The following is a 15,594-nucleotide window of genomic DNA, read 5'->3' on the forward strand; positions in this document are numbered from 1 at the left end:
TTTCTTCATTCTTTTTGGTAGTATCAACCTAATAGAAACTGGACCAGGTTCCTGATTCAGTCGGACTTTACTGCCTGTGTGACCTTCCACATCACTTAATCTTTTTAAGTTGTGCTTTTCTTGTCTATAAAAAATTAAGATTATGCCTCACAGCTTTGAACGTAAATATTAAATTGTGTAAGATTTTATACAAGTACAAGGTGTTATTATGGTTCCTCAGAATGTTTTGTTTTTTTTTTTTACTTTAAAAATCTTCGTAGAACTCATTTGATTCACAAAATTCCCTCTAACCAACCCCAGCACTTCATTTGCTCCCACATAATTGCTGGAGTTGTTTACACAAATCCGTCCTCAGAATCAAAGAGCTCAAGGCTGGAGAAGGCAGTGAATCTGGCCCTGGGCCTCTGCTTGAACATTCTGGGTGCTGGTCGCTAGCTGACCCTTAAACAACTCCATGTCCTCTTTGGAGTTCAAAGTTTGGGGGTAAAATCACTACCCCCTCTCAAAGATAAACACAAATGGAGCTCCGCAGTGGTGTCCGGTGCTAACATGAGACATGTTGAGCGTGAATCTCATCAGAACAGTGTTTTTCCAACATAATAAACTGCTCTTTGTTCAAATCAGAAACTGATTTCAGTCGATTTTCCCAAATCGGCCCTGCCAGGTTTCCTTGATTTAATTGTATATTTTTTGTCTGCTGACAATGGAAAGCAGAAGAAAATAGTCTTGCTAAGGAAATGAAATACTACCAAGAAAAACAGGCATTCTCACACTGTATGAGGGTTTTTTTTTTTCTTCACATTCAATTTTTATAAGAAAAAAGGTCTCTACCCTTTGAAACAACAGCATTATTGCAGTGACTATTAGGTCATATCTACATGGCCCAAAAGAAAATGTTGGAAAGAAAATTAACTAGTTCATAAGGGTATGGGCAACATTATTTTTAAAAGGAAATGGTTCTTCATACATAGAAAGAATAATAAATGGGAGCAAAAAAAAAAAATGTGTGTTAGGCAGTTATTTAAATAATTCCAATTTTAAAATGTGTACTTAACCAAAGTATCCATGGAGTTCAGGTAAAATCATTTAGAGGGAACACAAATTAACCAAATCATTACTGAAATTCTTTACTTTTTTAGCTAAAATTGCTCATTCTTGCTTTAATACCAGAGAAGACCTGAGTCCTGGTTGACTGTTAATGAGGAGTTGTATCAAAAGAACAAAGGTTTGACGCCAGTTAGGGCCAGGTTCCTATCTCAGCTCTGCCATCTAGTCGTCATTTGCCCAACAGCAAATTCGATTTTTCATTTATTTGATTTAAAAATATTACTGAGACCCTTCTACATGATAGGTGTTATTGTAAAGAAGGAAGATACAGCAGGCAATATACTTGCCAAGACTGTTGCTTCCAAGGGGCATTTATTCCAAAGCAGGGAGAAAGAAAGAGAGACAAAAGGCATGGGGAGGGAGGAAGGAAGGGAGAAAAGGGGAAAGGAAGAAAAGAGAAAAAAGAGAAAGATGACAGATAAACAATAAAACTCTCAACATTTGGTGGTATGAAGCCATGGAACCAGAATGAGACTATCTAAGGATCGATACCAGAGAGGGCCAAAGATGCAGCCTTAGGGCACTATAGTGTTTAGAGGTCAGGGAGGTGAGATTGAAGAGGCCTTACTTATCTCATCATAAAATGCTAGCTTATCACCTACAAAGATTTTTTTTTTTTTTGAGATAGGATCTTGCTATGTGGCCCAGGCTGGAGTGCAATGGCTTGATCTCAGCTCACTGCAGCCTCCACCTCCCAGGTTCAAGTGATTCTCCTGCCTCAGCCTCCTGAGTAGCTGGGATTATAGGTGTCTACCATCATTTCTGGCTTTTTTTTTTGGACTGAATCTCGCTCTATCGCCCAGGCTGAAGTGCAGTGGTGCAGTCTCAGCTCACTGCAACCTCTGCCTCTCAGGGTCAAGCAATTCTCGTGCCTCAGCCTCCCGAGTAGCTGGGATTACAGGTGTGCGCCACCACGCCTGGCTAATTTTTGTATTTTTAGTAGAGATGGTGTGTGATCTGCCCACCTCAGCCTCCCAAAGTGCTGAGATTACAGGGATGAGCCACCGCGCCTGGCCAATTTTTTTTTAAATTATGTACATTTTGCTACTAGCCTATTAAAGATACCCAACAAATGTTAATTTCTTCCTTTTGTTTAAATCCTCTCCCTCCTCACCAACTCCCACCCTGCAAATATAATTAATCTCTGGCTCTAAAAAAAAAAAAAAAGACAACTGAACGCCTGCACAGCAAAGGAATAAAAAACTAACACTTCCTTTAGTTCAATTTATCTAGGCCCCACTGACTGTAATAGTGAGGAAAGATCATACCATAGCAAATCATTATAGATCACAACTAGTAATCCCAAATGACAGGTCTCCTCTGTTCTTCTGAATTTCATTTCATTGAAATTGTTCCAGAGTTTGCATCTTAAATTACACAAATTATATCCACTACTGTCTACTATTTTGAAAGGGGAAAATTGTGCATTCCTCCTTTACCTGTTCCCTTTAAACATCTTAACTCCTGCTTACACTTGTATGAAAGCATTTATCTTATCATAATTAGACAAAGTTCCTAAAAACAAAAAAAAAGCAATGACCCACAATTAACCTACAGCATGTATATCAGAATTAGGCTCAGAAAATCCCAAAACAACTGTAGCTTACAGGAGATGAGCTTTTTCTCTTAGACAAAACAGGTTGAAGGATGGGCAGCTGGGGACTGGTGTAGAAGCTGCACGATGTTGGCAGGGACCCAGGCTCCCATCCTTCTACTCCACTATCCCCAGGCATGCCTTCTATCCTCAAGGTCACCTTGTGGTCCAGATGGCTTCCTGCCCTTCAGGAAGGAGGAGGGAAAGCCTGAGTCCATACACTTTAAAACCTTCCTTATAAGAGAAGGGATTGAGGAAGGTTATGTGGAAGATGCTTCTGAGTTGGGCACAGATGGATAGGTAGGAAAAGGACATCCTCCATAAAGTGGATCATGTCAGCAATGAAGTCAGAAAAGCACACAAGTATGGCTAGGGAATAAGAAAGATTCATCTGAATATAATAATATTTGGGAAAAATAGTAACGTGTCTATTGATGATGAGCCTTGGTGTGCAATTTATTATAAGTCTCCCCACCTATAACAGAATTATTCTCTTATTTTCTCATGATCTGGGGAAGTAGGTTCGGATATTCAAGGCTGGAGTTGAGTAATAGGAAAATATAATCAGAATAAAAAAGACGAGTTTTTTGTTCTTTTGGGCTTCCAGCCTCTCAGCTTTGGCCATGCCAATGTACCCCTTTCTGGGATCGAGTCCACCCAGAACACTTTGTGCCATGGACATGTTGCAATGCTGTTCACTGGGTTACCTCTCTTGGAAGAACACAAGCACACAGGCTGGTGCACAATAAGCACTGCAGAAATACTGTGGATGAAGAATCTAGAAACTGGGGTGCATGCTGCAGGAGTGTAGAGACAGCCCAAATCAAGACGTACCTTTAATATCACTCTAAGGTGTTAGGAAATGGGGAATGAGGAGAGACTTTCAAAACAGAGGGGCAACAAAATCAGAACTATTATTAGAAATAATAACTCCAACAGCATTAATTGTTAGAGGAAATATATTAAAAGATGAGTTAGGAGACTATTTCAGTCACACAGCAGGATCTAGATAACTAAAACAGAAACAACAGTCATATTGAAGAAGATTGGCAAGAGGTCAGCATCCCATGATCACGTTGCACTGTTGCTTTATAGGATTGTGTTTGATGGCACTATTGTTTACAACCCTCAACTTTCTTCCCTGCTTTATCATTAGTGTTACTTTAGAATAATGAAGCCTGTTCCATCCATTAACTCCACTAACATTTGATCTCCCTATAGGTTGAGGTTAAAAATTAATTACTCTTCCAACATATTGATTACATGACTATAAATATAAAAACAGAACTACAGAGCAACTACAGGGACCCTTTGTTTAAATAGCATGTTTGCTCTTTTTAAAAGAGGTAATTAACAGCAAAGGACTTTGGAACTGGAGGAACATGCTAGAAAAGCAACCCTTGAGTGCCATCTAGTGTTGACAATACATTTAAATGTAGTGTATCAAAGAAGGGTCTGGTTTCTTACACTGTAGGTGACTTAATTGTTGAAAGCAGGCAATGTTTGAACAGTAAAAACCAAACTCACACAGACTTTGTTGCTTGCCACCCGGGTATTAACATGAATCTTCATTTTTGAACTACAGTGGGAGGAAGGCTTCATTTCAGCTTCTAGGTCAAAGTGCGTCCACAGAATTGTAGGGCGCTGAATTTAGCTCATACAACTCTTTCTTTTTTCATTCCAGGAAAAGGTTAGCCCTAAGGTAAAGCTAGCATGTAACTCCTCCTTTTCCTCCCTTTTACCAGTTAGTTTCAGATCATTTCACCTAATTAAAAATGAACTCATAATATTTCATGAATTAAAGAATGCAGAACATGGAAGAGGTTAAGAACTGGTGTTGAAATCTCCTGCCATGGAAATTCATTGTTACTGAGGCGGCTCATATATCAGAGCACTGCCTTCTGCGAACATTAAAATTCACTTTGTTTCATGTCCCTAATACCGCCCAGCCCTTGGGAAGCACGAAGCTGACATTGTATTAGGCAATTCATGCTGACCTAGTAACTCAAAGCAATCATCACTGGTAACTTAAAGTGACTATACTCCAAAAGAAATAGAGCCTAAGGTCACAGTTATAAATCTTACCACAGGAAGGCCAAAGATTATAATCTTTATGCCAAGCGCTGCAGATTCCTTTCTGCTGAGGAGAGTCATATTTCAAAGACTTTACTAATCTGAAACCTATAGGTGGTTGTGACAATAGCAGATATGGCTTACATGACATCAACCCCACATTTTAAAGAACACTGGGTAAATCAGTAAAAAAGGGGCAATTACATGTATTATATCTGCAGCCAAGACTGCATACTTTTACCTTCACACTATACTGAAATGCAATGTCATAATTGTTTATGAACTAAAAGGCCTAACATATAATAAAAGCATAGTTAACTAAGGAGGTGTGTGATCCTGTACCAGTGTATATTTGCATAATTTGCAAGCAGTCTCTGAGTTTGCTATGATGATGTGTAAACAGCCGGTATTTGTTCAGTTGGAACTTTGTGCTGTTGAGACCAAAGTCAAAGGTTTGATCTTTAATCAGGACAGACAGCTTCACCACTGGGTGCCTGAAAGCACTTCATCATTATGCTTCTTCAAGATTGAGGGGCTTTAGGAGAGTGAACATGTAAGTTGCCCACTGCTAAAGAAAAACATTTTTAAATGTTTTTATTTGACTTTTTTTTACATAAGGAATGTATGCCTTCTATGTGCAAAATAAGATGTGATTTTTTTTATAGCTAACATTCTAGCAGACTCTAACAATCTCCTCCCGCACCCCTCTGTTCCCGTAGATTCTCTCACCTCCGTATTTACGTGCCTCTCATTTTTACAGAAAGATATACACATACGTTGATTTTAGAGTTTTAAATAAAAATAAGATCATTCCATCCTGGCTAACACGGTGAAACCCCGTCTCTACTAAGAAATATAAAAAAAAAAAACTAGCCGGGCGAGGTGGCGGGCGCCTGTAGTCCCAGCTACTCGGGAGGCTGAGGCCGGAGAATGGCGGGAACCCGGGAGGCGGAGCTTGCAGTGAGCTGAGATCCGGCCACTGCACTCCAGCCTGGGCTACAGAGCGAGACTCCATCTCAAAAAAAAAAAAAAAAAAAAAAAAAAAGATCATGCTGTATATATAATTTGCAACAGTTTATTTTGACTTTGCAGCATATCACAGGTATTCCTCCAGTTTCTAATTCGGCTTTCTCATTGCTACCTGACCATCTGTAGAATGGATGTTAGAATCTACTCAGGCTGTTTCCAATTTTCTTTATTTTGTTTACTGTTACAAACAATGCTACAAAAAAAAATCTTTTACATATAATCTAATATATTGGCCTTTTACTCTAGGATACAGTCCCAAAAGTGGGGTCACTAAGTCAAACACTGTTTGTATTTTATTGGATATTAGGCAAGTTATTTTCCCCAAGGACTGTACCTTTTCACACTCCCAACGATATTTGAAAATACCTATTTCCCTATTTTGTACCAGCATGGGACATCAGCATTCTTTTTCATTACTGCCGACTAAGTAAACAATGGTTTCTTACTGGTGTCATAATTTGCTTTTTCACGATGAACAGTGAAGTTGACTTCCTGTGTTTGTGTTTTATAGCCATCTGCATTTCTTTATATTGCCTTTCCACAGCCTTTGCCCCATTTTATCCTTTCCTCAATTTTTTATTCAATTGTTTGTCTTTCAGCAGGTGGCAAAATTTTCTTGTATAATAGATATATTAACCCTTTGGCTGGGCGCAGTGGCTCACGCTTGTAATCCCAGCACTTTGGGAGGCTGAGGAAGGCAGATCACTTGAGGTCAGGAGATTGAGACCAGCCTGGCCAACATGGTGAAACCCTGTAACTACTAAAAACACAAAAGTTAGCTGGGCGTGGTGGTATACACCTGTAATCCCAGCTACTCGAGAGGCTGAGGCAGGAGAATTGCTTGAATCCAGGAGGTGGAGGTTGCAGTGAGCCGAGATCATGCCACTGCACTCCAGCCTGGGCAGCAGAGTGAGACTCTGTCTCAAAAAAAAAAAAAAAAAAGAAAGAAAAAGAAAAAGGAAAGATTAACAATTTTTCTTTATTACAAATTATTTTCCCAGACAATCATTTGTCCTTTGACTATGTTTATGTCTTTTGTCATACAAAAATTTCAAATTTTCATGTAATCCAATATATCTGTCTTTTCTGGCATTATGTCCTCCACCCTTAAAAGGTCTTAGAGAGTCTTCCTGGACCCAATATTGTAGAAAAACAATTTCAAGTACATACCTTAAAGACGGTGGACTTTTAACTCCAAGGATCTCAAACAAACCCCCACAGAAGTCTGGCAGGTCATGGAAGGTTATGATACCCAAACAATAAGAAAGATAGGGTATACTGGGGGCTGTGATAAAACGCAGGATGTACACCCCATCTAAAGGAGACAGTCAGTACTGTCAACCTAAACTAAACAAAAGGATCAGGGTCTAATTTAAAGAGAGTTTATTCAAGCATAAAGTTTGAGGATGGCCCACACGGAAACACAAACTCCAAAGGAATGGAATCAGTGCTTCAAAATGGGAAGTCAAGGTTTCACTTATTCATACAGAAATAGAGAGCTTTTAGCAAGATTACGACATTTTTCATACAAGGTTGGTGCATAGTTATAGCAATTTAATATGTTATAGGCAGCATTTCTTTTGGGAAGGATACATTTAACATTTTTTACAGAGAGTATAAGTGTCATGAGATTTTTGTCACGTGTTCTAAGCAAAGCAGGACAATAAAGGGAAAGTTAATCCGTAATAAGGACCATTAACTAAGAAAGAGGAGGTTTTTGTCCCTGACATCACTTAATTCTCTCCAGTCACTGTACAGAACAAGGAAAATAAAATAGCAAGTTAATCTATAATCTGAGAAACAGAAGTTGTAACTATACGTGACTCAGATCATGGTCACATCTCTTTCAAGACTTAAAGTGTTTGGGGGATTCCAGCAGCTTTTTTTTTTTTTAGATGGAGTTTCACTCTTGTTGCCCAGACTGGAGTGCAGTGGTGGGAGATGGGCTTACTGCACCTCCCAGGTTCAAGCTATTCTGCCCAGCCTTCCAAGTAGCTGGGATTGCCCACCACCACACCCAGCTAATTTTTTGCAGTTTTAGTAGAGATGGGATTTCACCATATTGGCCAGGCTGGTTTTGAACTCCTCATCTCAGGTGATCTGCCTGCCTTGGCCTCCCAAAGTACTGGAATTACAGGAATGAGCCACTGCACTCAGCCTCCAGCAGCTTCTAAGTTATATTTATTCTCACAGTTCTAAACTCCAGTCAAGATTGGCCCTTTAGTAATTCAGGCTAAATGTTACCACATCTTTTTTTCTCTCTGAGAAAAGCCAGTTACCACATTTTTATATAAAATTTCCCAACTTTATAATATATGTTAGCCCTTTTTATTATTTATTTATTTGGAACAGGGTCTCACTCTGTCACCCAGGGGGCTGGAATGCAGTGGCACGATCATGGCTCACTGCAGCCTTGACTTCCTGGGCTCAAGTGACCCTCTCACCTCAGCCTCCTGAGTAACTAGAACCACAGATGGATGCATGCCACCACACTCAGCTCATTTTTTAAATGTTTTTGTAGAGGTAGAGTTTCATTATATTGCCCAAACTGGTCTCAAACTCCTGGGCTCAAGGGATCCTCCTGCCGTGACCTCCCAAAGTGCTAGGTTCACAGGCATGAGCCACTGTGCCTGGCCTTAAACCATTTTTTTCCCCCGAGACTGAGTCTTGCGTTGTCGCCCAGGCTGGAGTGCAGTGGCATTGATCTTGGCTCACTGCAACCTCCACCTCTTGAGTTCGAGCAAGTCTCCTGCCTCAGCCTCCCAAGTAGCTGGGATTACAAGCACATGCCACCACACTCAGCTAATTTTTGTATTTTTAATAGATGGGGTTTCGCCATGTTGGCCAGGCTGGTCTCAAACTCCTGACCACATGATCTGCCCGCCTTGGCCTCCCAAAGTGCTGGGATTACAGGCGTGAGCCACCATGCTCAGTCAACCCATTTTTTTAAAAAATAAAATTGCTCAGGCCGTATCAAATGTGTCTGTGAGCCCCCAATATAAAGCTTAGTTCCTCATGGCACTTGCACTATGAGAGAAAAAGAAAAAAGCCAAGGATTTACTATGCATTGGGCATTGAAACTCATTTACATCATTTTTTTTAATCCTCCAAATAGCTTACCACTTAGGTGTTAGTATGATCATTTTGCAGATAAAAAAAACTGAAATTAAGGATGGATTAAAAATTTATCCACATTATTCAGCTAGTAACAGAGCCAAGATTTCAGCCCAGTTTTCTAGCTCTAAAGAGTAGCTCTTCAAACTCATCATGCTACAACTCTCACCAAATTCCAAAGTAGAAGGTCATCTTTATTTTCCCACTTTTTAGAAAGTGAACTGTAAAGATCTTAAAGGACATCTCCAGCATTGTTTCAAATGTAGAACTCTGCCGGGCACAGTGGCTCATGCCTGTAATCCCAGCACTTTGAGAGACTGAGGTGGATGGATCACTTGAGATCAGGAATTCCAGACCAGCCTGGCCAATATGGTAAAACTCCATCTCTACTAAAAACACAAAAATTAGCTGGGCATGGTGGCAGGCGCCTGGGATCCCAGCTACTTGGGAGACTGAGGCAGGAGAATTGCCTGTACCCGGGAGGCGGAGGTCGCAGTGAGCCAAGATCGAGCCAGTGTACTCCAGCCTGGGCGACAGAGCAAGACTGTCTCAAAACAAAAAAATAAAAAATAAACAGAAATGTAAAACTAGATGAGAGTTTCCACATGTCAGAGATGAAGATTACTACCCAATTCCGTATCAACCTCAGAATTAAAATTGTCACTGGACATCAGGGAAGACTTTTCCATTGTGAAGTATGGGAATAGCATGGAGTTCTCTTGGGATAAGGAGGTGGCAGTGGCTGAAAACTCAAAATTAACCAGCACCAACCTCAAGACCTGCCCTTGGTACTGAGGATCTGCACTTGAGCTTCATGATCCCATAGGAGAGCCTTAGAAAGATGTGTGGCCAGATAAGCCACAGAGATTGCAGACAAACCAGAAAGGAGAATAGAGTGGTGATCAAAGAGGTTCCTTGGAAAAAGGAATGTCATTTCTGTCCTTCTAAGAAACTGAAAACCGATTGCGAAGATCAAGATTTTGCCAAACATGGGAATTTGAAGAGAGCGGTATCTGCTCCATTAAAACTTTTGTTTGAATGAAGTAACCTGTTAACAAGGACAGATAATATTGATTTGTTTTATGTGAATTTGCCTAGGGAGGTAACCACGGCCATAATAATTTATAAGTTCCTGAGTTCTGAGGACCATGGCTTCTGTTCTTGGTATTACTCCCATTGGTTTTCTTTTTTCTTTTTCTTTTTTTTTTTTTTTTTTTGGATATATTGATTAAATCAATCCAGGTCTTGGAATAAGATATTCTGCATAGAAATCAGAGAGACAGAAAAGGTGATAAATAATTGATGCAGCCTCTGATATGTTAAACACGTGATGTTGAAAGAAAAGTTTTCTCCTTGACACACAGTGAGTCTGAGCATGTGTCATAACAAAAAGACCTTGCCACATTCTTAAGGTTGGGAAGAAAACTATGAAAAAGAACAATTATGTTGATATCATGATCTTCAGCATACTCTCTGCCGAAATTACATCATATGTAGTGATTTCATAAGATGTAGCGACATTAAATTTTTATCTTTGTTCTGCAATTCAGGTACGAGTTAAGTAAAAATCTAAACAAGACATTCTTGGGCCTAAGATGCTCCCCAAAAGAGCATTTCAAAAGAAATTTGTTTCCACTTGATTTTATAAGTATATGACAAACTTGAATGATATAAAGTTAGAGCAAAGACCTGGTCCAAGGCCTGACTTAGTCACTTTTTAATAGTTAGCATTAATTGACAGATTACTATGTGCCAAACATTACATAAAATGCTTTACATTGATTAACAAATATAATCTTTATCCCATCTGATGGGCTACATTTAAAAAAAAAAAAAAAAAAAAAAAAACTAGGCCACAGAGGATTATAGAATTCACCCAAGATTGTATTACTACCAGAAACCAAACACAGGTAGTGTTCCTCTAGGAATTCATGCTTTTAATCAATGTCCTATAAGTGGATAACCTTAAGCCCTTTCCTTCCTAAGGCTCAGATAACTTGTCTCAAACATGAGGATAATAAAACCGATTCTACCTATTTCCCTTGGTTATTTTGAGGAACAAGTGAGATCATTACATGTAAAGGTCTCAATAGGCTGGGCACAATGGCTCATGCCTGTAATCCCAGCACTTTGGGAAGCCAAGGCAGGAGGATCACTTGATGCCAGGAGTTTAAGACCAGCCTGGGCAACATAGTCAGACCTCATCTCTCCAAAAATTAAAATTAAAAAATTAGCTGGGCATGGTGGCACATGCCTATAGTCCCAGCTACTCAGGAGGCTGAAGCACGAGGATTGCTTGGGCACAGGAGTTCAAGGCTATAATGAGCTATGATCATGCCCCTGGGCAACAGAGTGAGACCATGTCCCTGAAAAAAAAAAAGTCTCAGGAAGTTATAAATCATTACAATCTTTAGCTTATTTCCTAGTTTCAGAAATGAGCAAGCTGAACCCTAAGTAAAATTCTTAAGTAGATGTCCCTTTTCAATAGAAAGGTTTCTGTGCTTAGGCAAATCACATAGCATTGACCTTACAACATTAGTATACTTTGAAATTGGTTATAATATCCTTTCTATAGAAAACATAAGAGTGCTATGTGGAAAGCAGAGTTGAACTAGAGTCAGAGGGCCCAACACTCGGTTCAGCCCTTACCAGCTCATATTCACTTACTCTTAAAATGTCCCATCTGTAAAACATGATTCCCCATCTCACAGGTTATCAAAGTTATATACCTGCATGTGCTTTGTATACTACTGAAGAAGAAGCTGTTCTTTGTATTACTGCCATGTCAAAGAAGAATAATGTGCAACTTACCTAGGAGAAGAAGGAAAGGATGTCTTTGGCAGGGAGCCAGCCCCAGGGGCCAGTGTCCCAAAGACTGTGGAGAGACTGACTTTGCTGACTTTGGGTGGGTTATTTTGGGGGAAAGAGTTGTTGTTTTAGTCACAGTTAGCTGGGGCTATTTCCTTGACTTCGGCCCCCACCTTCCACGTGGAAATTATGTTTTCATTCATCCTTTCATTCATGTACCAAAATATTTGGTGTGCATCTATCATGTGCCTGGTATTGTGTTAATTATGTTAAACACTGGGGACACAACAGTAATGAAAATAGAGTCCCTATCCTCATAGAATTTACATTCTAGAGAGGGAGACATGTAACAGACAAAACATGAAGCTAAATTATAACAGCATGGGATAAGTGCTAGAAGGAAATTAACATCGACAGACGAGATGCTGGTGTGGGAAAGACCCACTTCAGGTGGGCAGTAGCAAAAGTGGGAATGCTGAATGTGGAAAAGGACAGACAGATTTGAGCCATCTTTTAAAGGAAGAATAGACATACTTCTTGATGGATCTGATGTAGAGGATGAGGAAAGAAAGGATTAGGAGATGACTACTAGGTTTCTGCATTAAGCAATTAAAGGACAAGGACCCTGTCACCATTCACTCATATGTGGACAATTGGAAGAGGTGGGTGTGGAAGTCAATAATACCATTTGGAATATGTCACTTTTCAAATGCCTGTAAGACATTCAAATGTCAAATTGAATGTATGAGCCCAAAACTCAAAGGAAAGTTCTGGATTGAGAAAAAGGTGGGATGTCATGAGCTTATAGACAGTATTTAAAATCATGTTAACATTCTGTTTAGGCCAGGCGTGGTGGTTCACACCTGTAATCCCAGCACTTTGGGAGGCTGAGGTGTGTGGATCACCTGAGGTCAGGAGTTCAAGGCCATCCTGACCAACATGGAGAAACCCTGTCTCTACTAAAAATACAAAATTAGCCGGGCATGGTGGCGCATGCCTGTAATCCCAGCTACTCAGGAGGCTGAGGCAGGAGAATCACTTGAACCTGGGAGGCGGAGGTTGCGGTGAGCTGAGATCGTGCCATTCACTCCAGCCTGGGCAACAAGAGCGAAACTCCATCTCAGAAAAAAAAAAAAAAATCTGTTTAATTCTGAAAAACCTTCAAGAACAGGTTTTCTTTGATCCCTAATAGTGAAATTTCAGGAAGGCAATAATTCAAAAAATATATTTCCACCCAGAAATTGAGAGGGAATTCTTAGGTCCCTGCAAATCATCCCAATGGAGTAACCCACTGCTCCAGTGAGAAAATGGTGTAACAGAATGAGATAGGACTTAAACTAAGGACCTGGGCTTGAATTCCAGCTCTGCCATTGCTAATGATGTGGCCTTATGAGAGTTTCTTTACCAGTTTGATCCTCTTTTTAATTATCTATACAATGGAAATTTAAAAATACCTTGGGGTTGTTGTGAACAATGTAAATAACATCTGCAAAAATGTCTAGCACAGGGTAGAATCAGTAAGCAGTAGCAATATTAAATTTCTCTCTTTTTTTGCACTAAAATGTCTTGAAAGACACAACCTCTACTTGCAGGCCTCCTTCTCTCCTGGATTCAATCCAGTCACATTTCCTGTCTCACATTCCACTGGATCTGCTCTTGTCAAAGTCACCAATGGTGTTGATTCTGCCTTCAATTGTATACTCCTTCTCAACAGCATTTAACCCAATTGATCACTTCTTCTTCCTTGGTTAACATTCTTCTCAGCTTCAGTGACACCATACCATCCTGATTTTCCACATATGTCACAGAAAGATCCTTCTCAGTCTCCTTTGCTTAACTGTTTTCCCAAGCAGAAATGCTAAATGTTGGAGAACTTAGGCTCAGTCCTAGAACCTCATTTTTTCCATCCTCTCTCCCTCCATAGGTAACATTATCCAGTCCTATAGTTTAAATAACATCTATCAAATCCCAAATTCACACCTCCCCCTCAACTCTAAATTCATATATTTAATTGTGTCTTTGGCATCATCATGTGACAAGCACCTCCAATTTAACAAATAAAAATAGAACTCTTGACCACCAACAGCCCTTCCTCAAGTCTTCCACCATCCAGCAAATGGCATCATTATCCATCCAATGGTGCTCTGTCGACATCCTACCTATAAATATGTACTATTAGCTCCATTCCTAAAATAGAGCCACAATCTGTCTCAACTCTGCTTCCAAACCCCAAGATCAGGCCACCATCGTTTCTCATGCTTTCAGGCTTCCACTTCAATCCATTCTTCCATACGAGACATTGTGACCTTTTGAAAACATAAATCAGGCCATGTAACTTTCCCATCTAAAATCCTTCCATGGCTTTCTGTTGCACTTAGAATGAAACCCAAGTTGTTTACCACAGTTTGTTAAGGCTTACATGGTTGGGCCTCAGCTTCCTCTCCAAGCCGTCTCCTTTCACCACCCCCTCTAGCACACTACCCTCCCACTTCACCAGTCTTCTTTCTGCTAAGCTTCTTTCTTCTTCAGGATCTTACCCTAATTGTTTCCTCTGCCTGGAACTCTCTGCTCCAGATCTTTCCATCAGCTGGCCCCTTCTCATAATTCTCAGAGAGGCCTTCCCTCCATCCAGTCTCAAATAGCTTCCACTCTCTCAGTGATGCCCTATCCTGTAACCCTGTGTTATTTTCTTCTTATTATGTGTAATTACTTGAAATCACTTTGTTGATCTATGTGTTTACGTCTGCGTTACCTGTCTCTCCTCCACTAGAATATATGCTCCAGGAGAGCAGGAACTGATTTCTCACTCATCTCTGTATAGTGCCTAGACAGAGCCTGACACATAATAGACATTCAAAAATATTTATCAAATGGGTGAATGAACGAATTCACAGGAGTTGTCATTGCCCTGCTATGTAGAAATCTGTGGCACAGGTGGTATGGAATACCACCCTTTACTTGGTTACATTTTTGCCACCTGGCCAGCTCCTTCTGCTTTAACCAACTGTGTTTTCTTCTCTTGTATCTGCTTCCACCCACATTTTATTTATTTATTTATTTTAACTTCTATTTTAGGTTCACTGGCATATGTGCAGGTTTGTTATATAGGTAAGTTACATGTCACAAGGGAGGCTGAGGCAGGAGAATGGTGGGAACCCAGGAAGCGGAGCTTGCAGTGAGCCAATATCACGCCACTGCATTCCAGCCTGGGCAACAGAGCAAGAGTCCATCTCAAAAAAATATATATATATACACCCTAATTAGAGTTAGGATTCAACCTCAAGAATCTCTGGGCCCCAGATGATTCTCAGTTCTCCAAAGAAATGCAACCTTTGTTTTGTGCTTACTTACTTCAGTAACAAAGTGAGGACTCCTGAGTTGATGGTCTGCAAAAGCATTGAAGATTAAGAGCAATAGGCAGAGCTCCTAGCTTGGGGTGGGCTTCACTTATAGAGCCTTCCATGAGATCTGACCAAATAAAACCATTCTACATTTTCATTTTTCATGAAAGTGTGAGAAAGTCTGAGAAAACCAAGAACTCTTCCTAAAATGTCAGAACTAGGAGGAAAATCCACAGTACCTTTTATAAAATGGAAGTTTATGTAAATGATTGTACTTGATAACAATATTAGAATCCATCCTGCTTCTGCCAAAGAGAACTTTGCCTACTGTAACAAGTTTGGCTGGTCTGCTTTTTAATTTCTCCATTTCCTGCTTCCTACATTGCCACTTGTTTCTATCTCAAAGGTTATCAGTCTTCAGTGGCCTGTTCTATGTACCTACCATTTTGACCTTGCAAGATATCTCCCATTGATTTCATGCTGTTCTTTCTGGAATCTGTTGGCTGTGGGGGTCTATTCTGCTATGGT

The sequence above is a fragment of the Theropithecus gelada genome, chromosome 3 (assembly GCF_003255815.1).
Source record: "Theropithecus gelada isolate Dixy chromosome 3, Tgel_1.0, whole genome shotgun sequence".
Lineage (NCBI taxonomy): Eukaryota > Metazoa > Chordata > Mammalia > Primates > Cercopithecidae > Theropithecus > Theropithecus gelada.